This window comes from Chinchilla lanigera, unplaced genomic scaffold (genome assembly GCF_000276665.1).
Source record: "Chinchilla lanigera isolate Chin_1 unplaced genomic scaffold, ChiLan1.0 scaffold00111, whole genome shotgun sequence".
NCBI classification, from domain to species: Eukaryota; Metazoa; Chordata; class Mammalia; order Rodentia; family Chinchillidae; genus Chinchilla; species Chinchilla lanigera.
Window position 1 is genome coordinate 1,005,995 of NW_004955512.1, and position 15,681 is coordinate 1,021,675.

The following is a 15,681-nucleotide window of genomic DNA, read 5'->3' on the forward strand; positions in this document are numbered from 1 at the left end:
TAAGGCAGGAGGACCACAACTTCAAGGCCACCAACAAATGCTTTCAAGACCAGGGTGGACTACACAGCAAGATCCCATCTTGAAAACTAAAAAGAGAATAAAAAATAAAGGTGACCTGGAAAAAAACAACAGGTTGCGTCAGCTACCACTACAATCAGCATCCTTCTGTCTGAAGGGCAGCTCACATCCTACTCTTCGGTGGGGACACAGAGGACTCACTGACCCAGCCAATGCTGAAGCTGGACCTGCACTGAGACATCAGCTTGTCCGCTCCTCCACTACAAACTTGGGGCCAGGACAGAAAGGCCGATTGCACATAGAGGAATTGCTGCAAAAACAATGCCACTGCCCCTGACCCAGGGGAACCCACTAGTCTGTGTCATGGCACAGACTTTGCCGCAGACTGATGGCTCTGAAAGATGCACCTGGGGCTGGGGATTTAGCTCTGTGGCACAGTGCCTGCCCGGCAAGCGCAAGGTCGTGAGTTCAATCCCTGGTACCGGAAAAAAAAAAAAAAAAAACCAAAAAATGAAAGATGCATCTGTTCTTGCTCCCTGCACTAAAAGCCCCAGTGAGGTCTCAATCCAGCGCATCAACAGAAATACAAATCCAGATTTTCCTGGGGACGGGAGGGCATGAACGTGAAACAAACCCCTAAAACCTGTCACTGAGAAGGGAACACAATGGCAGTGCTGGAAACACACATGCAGATCCACGTCTGTTTCCTTCTTACTGATAAGCCAAGATGTCCAGACCATTAACACTGCAAGGTGAAGGGCAGGGAGAGCTGGGTGAGGATGCCAGGACATCTTGCATCCTGCAGAGGAGGAGGCAAGGGGGGATCCATTCTCCTCCCTGGTTATGGGTGAAATATTTTCAGAAGGCTCCACTTGCCTTTGTTACTAAGAAGCCGTACATCATCAAAGGAGCCAGTGAAAGGCCATATTCCCGTGGGACTCGGCCTCCCGCCTATGCACTGCCTAAGCAGGCTCATTTATTCCCATCTTATTCATTTTCCTTCAGCTGCTACCGAGAACCCCAAAATGTTTCGCTCCAAAGTTAATGCGCATTTATAGCCTGGGAGTATTTTCCTTTCACTGAACCAGGAGAGGAAAGGGGAGGGGGAAGGAGGTAATTTAAGGTGCTCTATTGTTGGGAGTAAGGGGCATAATCTTGCTTCCATCAGCAGTTTGCTGAGTCCCACCCTCATTCTCACCCCCTTTATTTTATTTATCTCTTACGACCATCTGATAATGCTATAACCATTCCCTGCTGTATACTGGCTGAGGAAGCGTTCTCCAGGCCCAAGAGCAAATCAATGAAAGCCATAGCAATTCATAAAAATAAAATTGTCATCATTATTGTTCAGTTATTGCTGTGTCTGTGGAAAGAATCTCAAGAACTGAAGGTTTCTTGGCTAATATTTATAATCTGCATTGGATGGTGCTAATGAATGAGTGGGTGTGCATTAGACTGAAAAGCGATGGTGTTTGATTTATACCAAGCCCAAGTCTGATTGCTAATGTTAAATCCATTAAAGTGTCTCTTAGATCCGCCTTAATGTACTCCCCTGCACATAATAGAGCTTAAACATACCCGTTTACTTAGCTTTTCATTATTGGTTGAATATTTGTCTTTATTACATTATCCCCATGATAAATTTGACTTATGATAGTTTAAAAAACAGCACTTCGGGAAAGCTAAGCTTTTAAAAAGCTACAGAAGTAACTCCACAATTCCAAGTCTTTCTACAGATAAAAGAACAGAATATCCCCCAAATAAGTATTATTTTTAAAGTTCAAGCAGTTACATCTAAGCATGTCTCAGATCACAAACTCCAGAAAAGAAAAAATATTTTATCCTGGGAGGAAAAGAACAAAGACAGGAAGGAAAGCCACCTGAGCTGCCACCTTTGGGTGTCTCTGGGGTGGAAAGCTTTTTGTATTCCTTTAAAATGCTTCTTCCTGAAGGAATCAGTAAAGCACATATGCAAATAGGAACAACAGGTTGAAAAGACTGAGGTGTATGATCAAAAGTCCCCTCTAAGGTCAGCCACTTCATGGGGATTCTGTAAAGGACAGTGAGTATGAAATATGCTCACTGCCTGGGCTCCCCTCTTCTAATCTACAAGAGTTTTCCATTCACAACCCAGGCTGTCCCAGGCGACAAATGCCAAGTCAATTTGGGGTGTGTTTCTGATGCTTCCCCCTGAGCGCTTCACTGACTTTACTTGAAAGCTTGGCATCCTGCTAGGTCCGTGTTTGCTGATGTGTGTGTGGATTAGGCTGAGGAGCAGACTTCCTGTTTATTTCCCACAACGCTGCTGCTACCTCTAGATTCAGTGGACCAATCCCCTAACAGAAGACTCAAGATGGAGATGGGAAAGCAGCACAGAAAACTAATTCTGAGTATCAAGATACAAGGCAACAAGATAAACAGATAGGAGCAGATGACAGATCCCCCAATAAAGCAGCTGAGCGTGAAGCATGCAGTCATGATGGTGGGATGTGGCTTGGCCCCAAGTCTCAGGTGTTGGGAGCATGCACCAGCGGTAGTTAGGTCACTGAGGAGCTTCCCTAGACAGGGATTAGTGCATTTCTCATGGGCCCCTCGAAAGCTCTCTCTCCAGAGGGGTGATATAAGCTGGCAGGACTGGTCCCCCACACCTACTCCAGGCACTTTCTGGCTTCCCATCTCACCAAGTGACCACTCCCTCTCCTCACAGGCTTAAGCAATGATGCCACCCACCCCCATGCCGCCAGTCATGATGTGATGTGACCAGGAAGGAGTGCTGCAGCAGTTGAAAGACGTGTGCATAAAAATAACCCAGGTGTGCTGGCATACACCTGTAACTGCAGCATTCTAGGAGGCTGAGGCAGGAAGATTGCAAGTTCAAGTCCAGCTTGGTGTGACCTTATCTCAAAATAAAAAAAGAAAATTTTGAAGGGCTGGGTATGTAGTTCAGTACAAAGTCACCCTAGATTCAACTCCCAGTGCCACACACACACACACACACACACACACACACACACAAAGTATAACATATATTGTGAATCAAATTAGGCACAATCAGATTTTTAAACTTAAACACACACACACATGTACACACAGAGAAAACTACCAAAATCCAACATTTACCAAATTTTTTCATTGAACCTACTATGCTTAGTACCACCTGACACTAAATACTGATATATTTTGGATTTACATAAACAAATCTAATCCTGATTTAGATCTACACTTAACTCTATTTTTAATGGCTTTGCATTTCATGATGACATTTTTACCCAGCTCACTGTAAAACAAACGCTAAAATTAAGCTTTCTCAAACTACCAGGGTTTTGTTCTATATTAAAGGTCACTAGATTCATCTGCCTAGCTTTGTTCCACTAGGCACCAGGTAAGAATAGAAAGAGAGCACCTCCAGGCTCACAATATGTGTTGCCAAGGAGTCGCCACGTTGTCTGGCAGCTGAAACTCAGAAAAGAAACATTTTTCCATCATAAAAATTAGCTGTAGAACAAAAACAGGCCCTTCCTAGAATGAGAAAAGCACAGCAAAAAGGATTTTTTAAAAAAGAAAGAAAGAAAAACCAATGTGCTATCATCTGAAGCAATGCTACTGATCCTCTCTCCCCAGGCAGTAAATACTGAGGCCTGAGGCCTGTCATAGCTCAGGGTAAAGAGTATGCAGAGCCTGCCAGAGGCTCAAGATCAATCCCCAGCACCAGAAAAGAAAAAAGAAAAAAATGAAGAAGAAAAACGTTGAAGTTCCTCACAGTAACAGAGATCGATTTGCTTTGATCTTTTGACCGCCCCAAGTTCCATTCCTCTTGTCTCTAATGGTGGTGCAACTCTGTAGACTGACTGGCTGGCGATGTTGCAGCAAGTCCCCAAACAAGTATAGGACAGTTGGGTATGGTGGTGCATGCCAGTATTCCCATCATTTAGGAGGCTGAGGCAGGAGTTCAAGGCTAGGGCTAGGCTGGACTACATAGTAAGACCCTATCTCAAAAAGCCAAAACAAGTAAAAAAAAAAAAAAAGAAAAAAAAAGAAAAGACAAGAAATATGGGACAAAGAACACACAAAACAAATTCTCATCTTAGATCACAAATGCATACAAGCAGAAAGCAGCTCAGGAAAGTAATCTGGATTACAGTCAAAAGTTTTACCAACAAGATAGATCTCTGAGCATAAGGCCTCTTGAGAATGATGGCCTCCTCTTCAGTCTCTGAATCCTGTGATTCTATGGCTCCTGGAACGAGCAAGGAGGGGCCAGGTGCAGTGGTGCACACTTGTAAAATGCCAGCCTTCTGAGAGGCTGCGGCAGGAGGATCAAAATGTTCAAGCCCAGCCTAGGTAATTTAGCTAGACTCCAGCTCAAAATTTTAAAAATAAAACAAAAGGGCCTGGAGATGTTGCTTAGGGCAAAGATCCTGGGTTTAATCCTCAGTAACACAAAAAAGAAAAGAAGGCCAAGAGGGAAGGAGAGATGGAGGGAGTAAGGTAGTTCTTGACATCAGGAAAACAAAAGGAATGACAGATGCAAACTAATATTATCAAGCACTTACTATATGCCAAGGAAAATAGTGAACTTTCTCTACACAGTATCAAATTTAATCATTCTAACAACAGCAGCATCCCCATTTTGCTGATGAGTAATATAGAGCTCAGAGGGATTACTTAGTAAACATAGTTACACAGCTACTAGACAGCCAAGCAGGAATGTTAGCTTAGGGTAATTGTAACGGGCTGTTCCAATCTTTTTTAGCCGATGTGCCATAGTAGATAGCCGTAACTGAGCAACTATGGTGAGTCAGAAGGGACTCCTGATGTAACAACCAGTACCGGTTTAACTCAGCACCTGAGTTCCACCCAGCAGACATCAAGATAGACTTGAATTCAGTCCTGAGACCCTTGCTTTGTCTCCAAATTAGCTTTCTCAGAGTCAGGCTTGCTTTCAATAATTAAAACACTTTAAATGGCCATCCATCAATCTACTTACCAATCTCTTTTTGTGGGAGGAGGAGGTTGTTTTCTTAATGTCATGAAGCAAAAATAACAATGACTACAACAACAATAAAAAAATCCTGCAGTTTTTTATTTGCACTGCAGTACGCAGGCTCTGCTTCAGTTATCACTGGCAAATAGACAAATCATCATTCACTTTCCCTAATGCTAATGCAAAGTTAATCTAAAAAGCACCAGAATAAATGAGTTGTTTTAAAATGTATGGGACTATGCCTTGCAAAAATGAAATCTGAATTTGACTCTAAACTGTGACATCAAATCAAGACAAATACACTGTTACTTTAAATTTATCCCAATTCAGTGTGATTCTGTAGGCATTATTTATAAGCTGAAAATAAATCAATATGGGAAGAAATTATAGTTTAGGACTGGGCCTTTCAGAGTCACCATTCACACGTAATGTCAAAGATATGGATAGGCAATGATAGACATATTTATAGATAGATTTTTCTCTTTTCATTTAAAGATATCGTTGTTATCATCTGACCTTTGTAAAAATTATCCAGTGATCTTCTATTCATGATGTAGCTCAGTTTAATCTCTGGCACTGACATATAGCCCCTGAGGACAGACATTGGCATGGAATACAGCCATGGGGAAATTTGTTTGTTTGTTTGTGGAGAAGCAAACCTTCAGGCATAATTGCTCTGCAGAGAGGAAATTAGAAACTGGTAGAGAAAGGTAAAACCTTTATTTTTAAAAATGTCATATCAATTATAGTAAGTTCTGATTATTCCCCTAAAATCTGAAAAACATAATTTTTTACTCCAGTTCATCACCCACAATCTCCACAGAGAAACACATTCTTGGCTGGACTGGGCCACAAATAAATTCTCTAGAGAAGTACTAAGTATTTTAGAAATGTCTCCAGAGAGAACGAGAACAAATGCCCTGTCCTGCCGTGGCAAGATGGAATCGAAGCCAGAGACAGAGCTGAGGGGAGAGCGAAGTCCCAGCAACACCTTGACGCTGCAGACGCCCCGGCTTACCAACATCCAGTAGTCATCGTGGGGATAAAAACAGCGTGTATTTGCTTTTCCCATCACACGGCACCTAGAGAAATGCTAAACTGACCTCGACACAGTAGAGAGATTCTTGGTTTCCATTACACAATCATCTTCTCCTACTGTAACCTTTGGGACTGTCTCCAGGTGTACTTCAAGCCTCTGTGAGAAGGAAGAAAAGTAAAGAAACATTTCTTCCATGTCCACTATTCCCAATAAATATCATTATAGACATTCCCAATAAATATCATTATAGACATATAAATATCATTATAGACATTATAGATATAATCCTCACTCCGACGCATGAGTTATTGCAGATATTTACAGATTATATGGCATGAAGGTTCCAGCAGGGTGGCTCTCATGGCAGTTTGGCTCTGGAACCTCAAGTGTCTATTTGGTCCATTGCTGTTGCCCTCAGTTCAGATGAGCAGAATGGAAACAAAGAAACTTAAATAATGATTGAACAAAGAACACTGAACTTGAGATGGAAATGGGTTCTTGTCTTCAGCAGACATGGAGTACAGGGTCGCCTTTCTGGTGATAATAATGAAAGCCATCAAGGAAGGCTAGATATGGACAGATACAAAGAATTAATCTGTACTGTACCAACCATACTATGCTATTGACTCTGGAGAATTACTTTTATTAAAAAATTGTAATGGAGGTTGAGGCAGAAGGGTTGGGAGTTCAAGGCCAGCCTAGGCAATTTACTGAGTTAGCCAGATGGTCTCACACACACACACAAATGTTCTGGGGATATACCTCAGTGCAAATGCCCTGGGTTCAATCAATCCTTAGTACCATAAAAAAAAAAATTAAAAATTAAAAAAAAAAAGCTAGGTATGGTGGCACACACTGTGGGAAGCTGAGGAAAAGAGGTCACAAATTTGAACCCAGCCTAGAAAACTTAGAGAGACTCTGTCTCAAAATAAAAAATAAAGGAAAGCATGGTGATATAGCTCAGTGCAAAGGCCCTGGGTTCAATGCCCAGTATTAAAGAAAGGAAGGAAAAGGAGGGAAGCAGGGAAGGAGAGAAAGAGAGAGAGAGATTTAAATGCATTAACAATCTGAACTATAACTTTTGCCAGGCATAAATCCATTCACCACCTTTGTGGAATGCCTACTATGCTGTAAGCATCATGTGTGATATTGATAATACAAAGGTGAATAAAATGCCGTCTTCACCCAAAGAAACTTACATCATTTTAATAATTATATGTGTAGCTATGATGGAAACTGCAATATGTTAATCATTACATTTTAATTTGTGTGGGGGCATAATTTGTGATTAAAAATAGATTTTAATTAGTCTATAAATCTGATGCATCAGATATCTTAAAAACATAAATAATAGATATTTGCTGAAAATCCATTTTATCCCTAGCACTGGGTTAGCTATTATTGAGCTTATAAACATATTAAACAAATGCAGCATATGAGCTTCCTATCCTTACAGCTTCCAAATTAGCTGCACCAGCTACTAGGTAGGATAGTCAGACTAGCCAACTGTACACCCCCGTACCAACTCTCACAGGACGGCACAAGAGGTATTTTTGACAGCACAGCGAACTCAGCTTCCACCAGCTTCCTTCTTCAGCTTTTCCCCTGTGCTCTGCTGAGCCCTGGGATTCTCCCAGTTCCCCAACCCCACCCTTGATCTGCCTCAATCACCGCTCCTTTGTGGAAGGCCGAGCACCCACCCCCACCCCAGCCTCACTTTTCCGGGGCCTCGGGGCCTACCTCCCATCCCTGCGGCTCTGCACGCTGGCACCTGGGTCAGAGCCCTTGTCTCAGCCTCTTCCCTGTCATCCTCATGGTTAAATTTAACATCCATTCTCCCTCGATACTTCACCGTAGCCGTGCCTCACCAAGTGGCTCTGCCTCCTCCTGTCTTCCAGGCCCGGCAGCCCCTTTCTGTGTGCTCCTCATCTCCATGGCCTCTGCGACTCCCCCTAACAGTGCCCAGTCTCTATCTTTGCCTCCTAATAGTCCAAAGAGCCCTGGCATATGCTTGATCTGCATGAAGGGCACCCTGGGAGGTAATCTGGTAGGTCCGAATAAATGCACATCTGTCCTCCACCAACTCCCACCCGCCTTCCTCCTCCTGTCTCCTGTCTCTTCCAGCCCCAGCCTCACTCTTCCTCGGGGTTTCAGCCATTGACTGTATTAGTCACTTTCTCATCACTGGCACACAACAACTAAGACGTACAATTAAAAGGAAGAGAAGTTTATTTGGGCTCACTTTTTCAGTCCACGGAAGGCCAGCTGCAAAGCAGAACTAGCCTGGTGAAAGGGCCTGGGCGCAGGAAAGCTACTAATCCCAGGCCACCAGAAAGCAGGAAGTGCAGGGATGGGTGGAGGGAGCCCGCCCCTCCCCTCTGGGTCATACTGCCCGGGGGCCCAGGACCAGACCCACCTCCTAGCAACACAGCTGGCTGTAAAATCAGCACAGCACCCCCCATCCAGTCACTTCCACAGCCCCCACCTCTGAACTCGTGAGGCTCTGGAGACAACCAGGATCTGAACCACAGCACAGACTGCACTTGAACTCCTTGTGCCTTCTCGCCTCCAATTTGTGTTCAAGTCTCACCTATTTCCCTCTAGCAATGTCTTTCTCTCCAGTCCCACCGCTGCCGTCAGTGTCTCGGATATGCTGTCATCTCCTTCGCATCCTTCTCTTTATCACCAGACCTAGTCAGTTCTACATGATTAATAAGCATCAGTTAAGCTCGACATTATAAAAAGCTTTCTCACTTATCACCAGAAATGGAGCCAGGTTTGGAATTCTGGGGCTAATACAATTTAGGGAAAGTTGTTTTCTTTTTTTGTGTTTCCTTTTTCCCTTCTATTCCTTTCCTTTCCCTTTCTCTTTCTTTTCTTTTCTTTCTTTTTCTCTTTGAATATATCAGATTAGGTAACACCCTTGGAGGGAGCTCACACAAGTCAAGCATCCTAAAGTTTAAGATTCTTTGGCCTCACAGTAATGCCTACTATATTTCAGAAATACAATGTGCTATCTAATTGAGGTAGTTTATAGTAACTTTTAACACTACAATTTTCTACCAAAATCACAATGGATCTTGCAGAAATTCAGATCATCAATACCTACTTCAAGAACTTTTATTCTAATATAGAAAATGCAGAAGAAATGGACAGATTCCTAGATACATATGAATTACCAAGAAGATATAAAAATTTTAAATAACCCAATATCAGTCAATGAAATTGAAAAGTTAATGAAAAACTTACCAACAAAGAAAAGTGCACATCCTGATAGATTCACTGCTGAATTCTACAAAATATTTAGAGAAGATCTAATGCTATTACTCCTCAGATTCTTTAATGAAATTGAAATGGAAGCAATACTTCCAAAGTCATTCCTGGAAGCAAATATTATCCTGATACAGAAACCAGAGAAGGATCCAAATAAAAAAGAGAATTATAGGCCAACCTCCCTAATGAACATCATACAAAAATTCTCAGTGAGATACTGGCAACCAGAATGAAGCAAATGATTTAGAAGATCATACATCATGACCAAGTAGGATTCATCCTAAAGATGCAGGGATGGCTCAACATATGCAAATCAATAAATGTAATACACCACATTAACAGAGTCAAGGACAAAAACCATATGATCATCTCAAAAGACACATTAAAAGCATTTGACAAAGTCCAGTACCCATTCATGATAAAAAAAACCCTATAGAAAATTGGAATTGATGGTCTTTATCTCAATATTATAAAAGCCCTCTATGACAAACCAACAGCCAACATCATACTAAATGGACAAAAACTGAAAACCTTCACTCCGAAATCAGGAACAAGACAAGGATGTCCACTATCACCACTCCTATTCATTATAGTTCTGGAAACATTAACCAGAACAATTAGACAAGACAAAGAAAAGAAATAAAGATAGGAAGGGAAGAAGTTAAATTATCATTATTTGGGGATGACAAGAAACTCTACATAGAAGACCCCAAAAACTCCACCAAAAGACTTCTAGATTTAATAACCAGATTCAGCTGTGTAGCTGGATACAAAGTCAACACTCAAACCTCAATAGCATTCCTGAAAACAAATTACAAACTCACTGAGAGAGACATTAAGGAGATAACACCTTTTACAATAACATCGAAAAAAATGAAATACTTAGGAATTGCTCTGACAAAGAGGTAAAAGACCTTTACATTGAAAACTACAGTACTCTCAAGAAGGAGATTGAAGAGGCTATCAGAAAATGGAGAGATATCCCCCGCTCTTGGGTAGGAAGAACCAACACTGTGAAAATGGCCATACTCCCAAAACTGTTATACAAATTTAATGCAAACCCAATTAATACCGCTAGTGTACCTCTAGAAAAAACATTCCTAAAATTCATTTGGAACTAGAAGAGACCTAGAGCCTTTGGGTTTTCTCTCCCTCTCCCAAGAAGGGGGCCTCAGCAAAAAAGAAGAATAAGAAGGGGAAGACTATCTCCCTAACGGACTTCCTGGCTGAGGATGGAGGAACTGGGAGGAACCACCTATGTCCCCAAACCAGTCAGCTGGGCTGATGAAACACATGACCCGGAAGATGTTTCAACCACTTGGCACAGTAATGATGACGATGTGTGTAGCACACCTCGAACTGACCATTCCATCCTTCCCACTGCTCCACCAGCTGCTCAGGAACCCAATATCCACTGGAGCCATCTTCCCAAATCACCACCCTACACTGGTTTTTTAGGGAACCCGCTCTATGATGTGATAGAAGACTCTATTAAGGAACCCTGTAGTGGATTGACAACTGGTGGTCAACTTATAACCCACAGCTGAACTGAGTAAGCGTGGTGCTGGGTGTGGGAGGCCCATCTGGGGATTGTTGCCAGCAGCACAAGAGGCAGAACTGGATAAGGAGAGGCTTTTGGGAACTAAAAAGGCTGTTGGGAGATGAGAGAGGCTGTTGGGAGCTGGTAGAAGCTGTAAGGAGCTGTTGGTTGTTTTGGAGGAGCTCGTCGTTCTGGCTTTCCTGATGAACTTGGCTGTTTTCATCCTCTGAGGAGCTTGGGACCTCGTTGGCACTGAGAATGGCTTTCGTTCACTTTAGGGGAGCTCTGGTCCTCACTTTGAACATCGCTTCCTGGCTGCAGAGGGGAAGATGGTGCACTTCTGGTCTCCTAGAGAAGCTTGCCGCGTTGGCTTCCCTGATGGGAACTCGGCCATTGTGATCATCGGAGGAGCTCGGCAGCTCACTGTTGCTGAGGATGGCTGTGGTGCCTTTCGAGGGAGCTCTGGTTCTTCTGAGTGTTGCTTCCTGGCTCCAATACAGATCCCTCAGCCTGCTGGCACAGATCCTTCATCCTGCTGGCACAGACTTTCTAGATTCCACCACTGACCTTTGGGCCTTCCCAAAGCAGATCCGTGAGACAGGCCTGCATAAGATATTGTTAAGGGTTCTGGGCTTCCAGTTGAATTTGTGGGAAGCATTGTTATGAGCTCTAGGTATTAAGTTGGACTCATGCAGGACATTATTGCAGGATCCAGGCCCTTAGCTAAATTCCTGATCTATAGTGTGTGTACAGATTTCCTGCACTCTGCTGTATATCATTCTTTGTATATCATCTGTTGTATGATCATCTTATTATAAATAAGATGATATTATAAATAAGATGTATATCATCTGTTGTATATCATCTTATTATAAATAATCTTATAAAATATGTGTCCTGTATTATATTGTTCCCCTTGCAAAATAACCTCAAACCATAACAAATCCTTTAAAGGATTAAATATCAGTGCAGTGCATTTTCCATGTGGACCCAGCAATCCACACAGGTTAAAATGTTTTGGTTATGCTGAGTTTGAGGATCTGGATTCCCTGCTCTGTGCCCAGAGGCTCCATGAAGAGTCTCTAGGTAACTGGAGAATCGAGTGGATGTTGCTCATCAAGCACAGGATAAAGACAGCAATGATTGTGCTTTCCGGCAAGATAGAAATCAAGATTCTGACAACAGAGTCACAAACTGGAGGGCCCGTCCTGCCAGAGTCACCTCTGACAACTACCCACAGAGAAGAGGTGATGATAGCTTTGGAGACAAGTATCAAGATCGTCATGATTCAGACTGGTACCATGATGGGTAACTGACAGGTGTTATGATGGCCAAGACTGAGATATGGATCAATACAGGGGCCAAGATCACTATGATCATGGAGGCAACAGAGACTGTGATAGAGGCTACGATTCCAGAATCGGCAGTGATGAAAGAGCCTTTGGCAGTGGGTGCCCACCATAGAGATGACAGCTACAGAGGAGGTGGAGGCTGGAATGAAGACCGATATGACACACAGCATGATCAGTCCTGGAGCTCCAGAGATGATTATTCCCCAATAATTATAGGTGTGATGACAGAGGTCCTCCCCAAAGACCCAAACTGAGCCCTCAGAGCACTCCTAAGGAAGATGATCCCTCTGTCAGAGCCTTCCAGTCCAGTCAAGTGGCTTCTATCTTTGGAGGGGCAAAGCCTGTTGACACAGCTGCGAGAGAAAGAGAAGTGGAAGAACAACTACAGCAGAAGCAAGAGAAATTGCAGTCTCAGCTGGATGAGCCAGAACTAGAATGCCTGCCTCAGGAGAGGCACCCAAGTGATGAAGGGAAGAAACTCAGGAAAGGGAAAGGTCAAGGACAGGAAGTGAATCTTCACAGACTGGGACCTCAGCCCCATCTGGCAGAAGTAAGTCAGATCAGGATGTCCGAAGTAGAGAGTGAGAAGTTCTAGAAAATGAAGCAGGAAGGAGGAAGACTGTCATTCTCCAACTTCTAAGCCTCCCAAATCTGATCTGCCTCTAAAGGAAATGCCAGCCCCTCCAAAGGAGAATGCATGAGTGAAGCGAAGTTCTAACCCTCCTGCTCGATCTCAGAGCTCAGACACAGAGCACCAATCTCCTACAAGTGGTGGTGGGAAAGGTAGCTCCAGCTCAGCCCTCTGAGGAAGGACCAGCCAGGAAAGATGGAAATAGTGAAATGAGTATCCAAAAAGGCCAAACCAGGAACTCCGTGGTCCAGGAGAGGGAGAGAACGAAGATCATTGAAAGGAATCAGACAGGAAAGATGGCAAAAAGAATCAAGACCCTAGATCTGCATCTAAGCCAAAGAAACTTGCAGAAACCCCAGCCTCCACGTTCAGTTCTACGAGCAAGTATGCTGCTTTCTCCAGGGATGGTAAAGAGAAAGGGGGAAGCCTACACTGAGTAGACGTCTACAGCCTGTGCTTTCTCCTAATCTGTCTCCACCATGGAACATTCAAGAGCAAATCAAACCTCTATCGAGACAAGGCAAAATAAAACTCACCATCTCCTGAAAAAAATAATTAATAAATTGGTTTAACTTTTTAAAAAAGAAGAGATGTAGAATAGCAAAACCAGTGCTGGGCAATAAAGGTAAGGCAGGGGGCATCACCATCCCGGACTTCAAATTATGCAACAGAGCTACCATGATGAAAAACATCATGGTTCTGGAAAAAAAAAAAAAAAACAGACCTGAGGATTCATGGAACGGACTAGAAGATGCTGAAACAACTCCAAACACACTCAGCCTCCTTATCTTTGACAAAAAGAGCCAAACGCATTTACTGGAAGAAAGATAGGCTCTTTAATAAAAGGTGCTGGAAAAACTCGCTTTCCACATGCTGAAGACTAAAACTAGACCCATGTCTATCACCATGCACTAAACTAAAATGGATCAAATATCTAAATATTAAAACAGAAACACTAAATATGCTGGAAGAGAACAGGTAGGACTCTTGAAGAGCGTCTTTGAATACAACCCCAATCACATGGGAAATATTACAAAGAAATATCTAAATTGTACCAATAAAATTAATTTTAAAATAAATAAATAAATTTAAAGAGAGAATCTTTTCTCTTCCTTTGTGAAAAAGTGAGGGAAAAAAGAAAGATCTGGTCCTGGAGAAAAGTATTCTGCTTCCTCTTTTCCATATAAGAGCTCAGAGACTCTGGACATTTTGAAGGATCCAAGAGCAGAGAGAACCCGCACGCCACTGCTCACTTAGAATGCAAATCACAGTCACAGAGTTGTCCTGTGGCCTCAACACGTAGTGGCCTTGCTGATACCCAAGGCCTCACTGCAGGACAGAAGAGTGAGGTGGGCCACAGGCCCTAAGAGCGGCTCTGTGTGGATGGTGACCGAAGGGCCCCAAGTTGAGCCCTCACCAAACCCTGGACTTGTCCAAAATTCAGGGCAAAGAATGAAGAAACAGATGCTTAGAACTGATAGAGACAAGTGTTTTCTCATGCTAGAGCAAGAAAAATAAAGTTGAACTTCAGAAAAACTAAGAAATATATGTTTCTTGCTGGGCATGGTAGTGCATACATGTAATCCCAACACTTGGGAGGCTGAGGCAAGAGGATCACTGTGAGTTTGAGGCCAGCCTGGGCTACATAATGAGTTCAAAAGCCAGCCTGAAGTATATAGTGAGACTTTCTCTCTCTCTCTCTCTTTCTCTCTCTCTCTCTCTCTCTATATATATTAGCATAGCTTCAGTCTGTAGTCTTAGGGCTTTGTATGCACTTGATTGGATATAAATCTCAAGCATATTTGTATATATACACATTACTTGTACAGGCAAATATGCTCGAGATTTATATCCAATCAAGTACTTACAAAGCCCTAAGACTACAAACTGAAGCTATGCTAATTTAAGGCATTCATTCTAGAAGAGATGTTTCAGAATGGGTAAAAGGGTGCTTCTCTATGTCCGTGCACTTTTACCCATATAGCTTGTTTCCTTTTAAAGTATCTATGGTTGAAGACATAGTCTGGACTAGTCCCTCTTCACTGAGAAGTACATCAGAGAAGTTTAGCTTCTTACCAAGAGTGTTTCTTTTCAAAATTCAGAGATTTATGGATCTTTTTCCCATAAACCACAAATCTAAAGACCAGAAAGAAATCTGATCAGCAAATAATTCTGCTAAAAAGAAAAAAATAATAACAGCCTATTCTAGGTCAGATGTCGGTGACAGATATGCTTACTTTTGCTGGATAACCACCAATAAATAACCCTTTCGGTAATGCATGAAAATGATTACCTTGTATAAATGTCATCCTCCTCAATTTGTACAGGACAAAAGGGGAGATTCATTAATAAAGGAAAATTAGACACAGCAGACAACCCACTACAGAGAGATAAATGAGACAAGAAGGCTGGCCAATCCACTGTGCACAAGTTACAAAGAAGAATGAGCACTTAGTTCGGAAAATACTGGTATACCCTCACTTCCTTTATATTTTGCAAAATGCTCCAGAACTCACTTCAGCTGTAGTCCCAAGAAGAGCACAGGAGACTGATAATAACACACCTGGACTTTGCTTTTATCTTCATGCCTTTCATCCAAGGATCTTTCCATCCTTAAATAATAATTGATTAAATCTCACAATATCCTTCCTGAAAGTCTCTTCTGAGGGCCAAGATAGAAGCAGACACAAGTGGAGTGCATCAGATCACCCAGGTTCTGATCACAGGGCTGTCACAAAGCCAGCAATGAACCCAGGAGAATTGTCTCCCACCAGCTACCTTTAATCACCTGGAAATAGCCTGGCCCCTTGGGCTTGTTAGCCAGGTTACCTCCATTTTTGGACT

General features: G+C 42.6%; 1 pseudogene; it reads left to right on the forward strand.

Annotated features, from left to right (window-relative positions):
- Nucleotides 1–7,974: 7,974 nt before the first annotated feature.
- On the forward strand, nt 7,975–13,273 carry LOC102009531 (annotated as a pseudogene).
- Nucleotides 13,274–15,681: the final 2,408 nt, after the last annotated feature.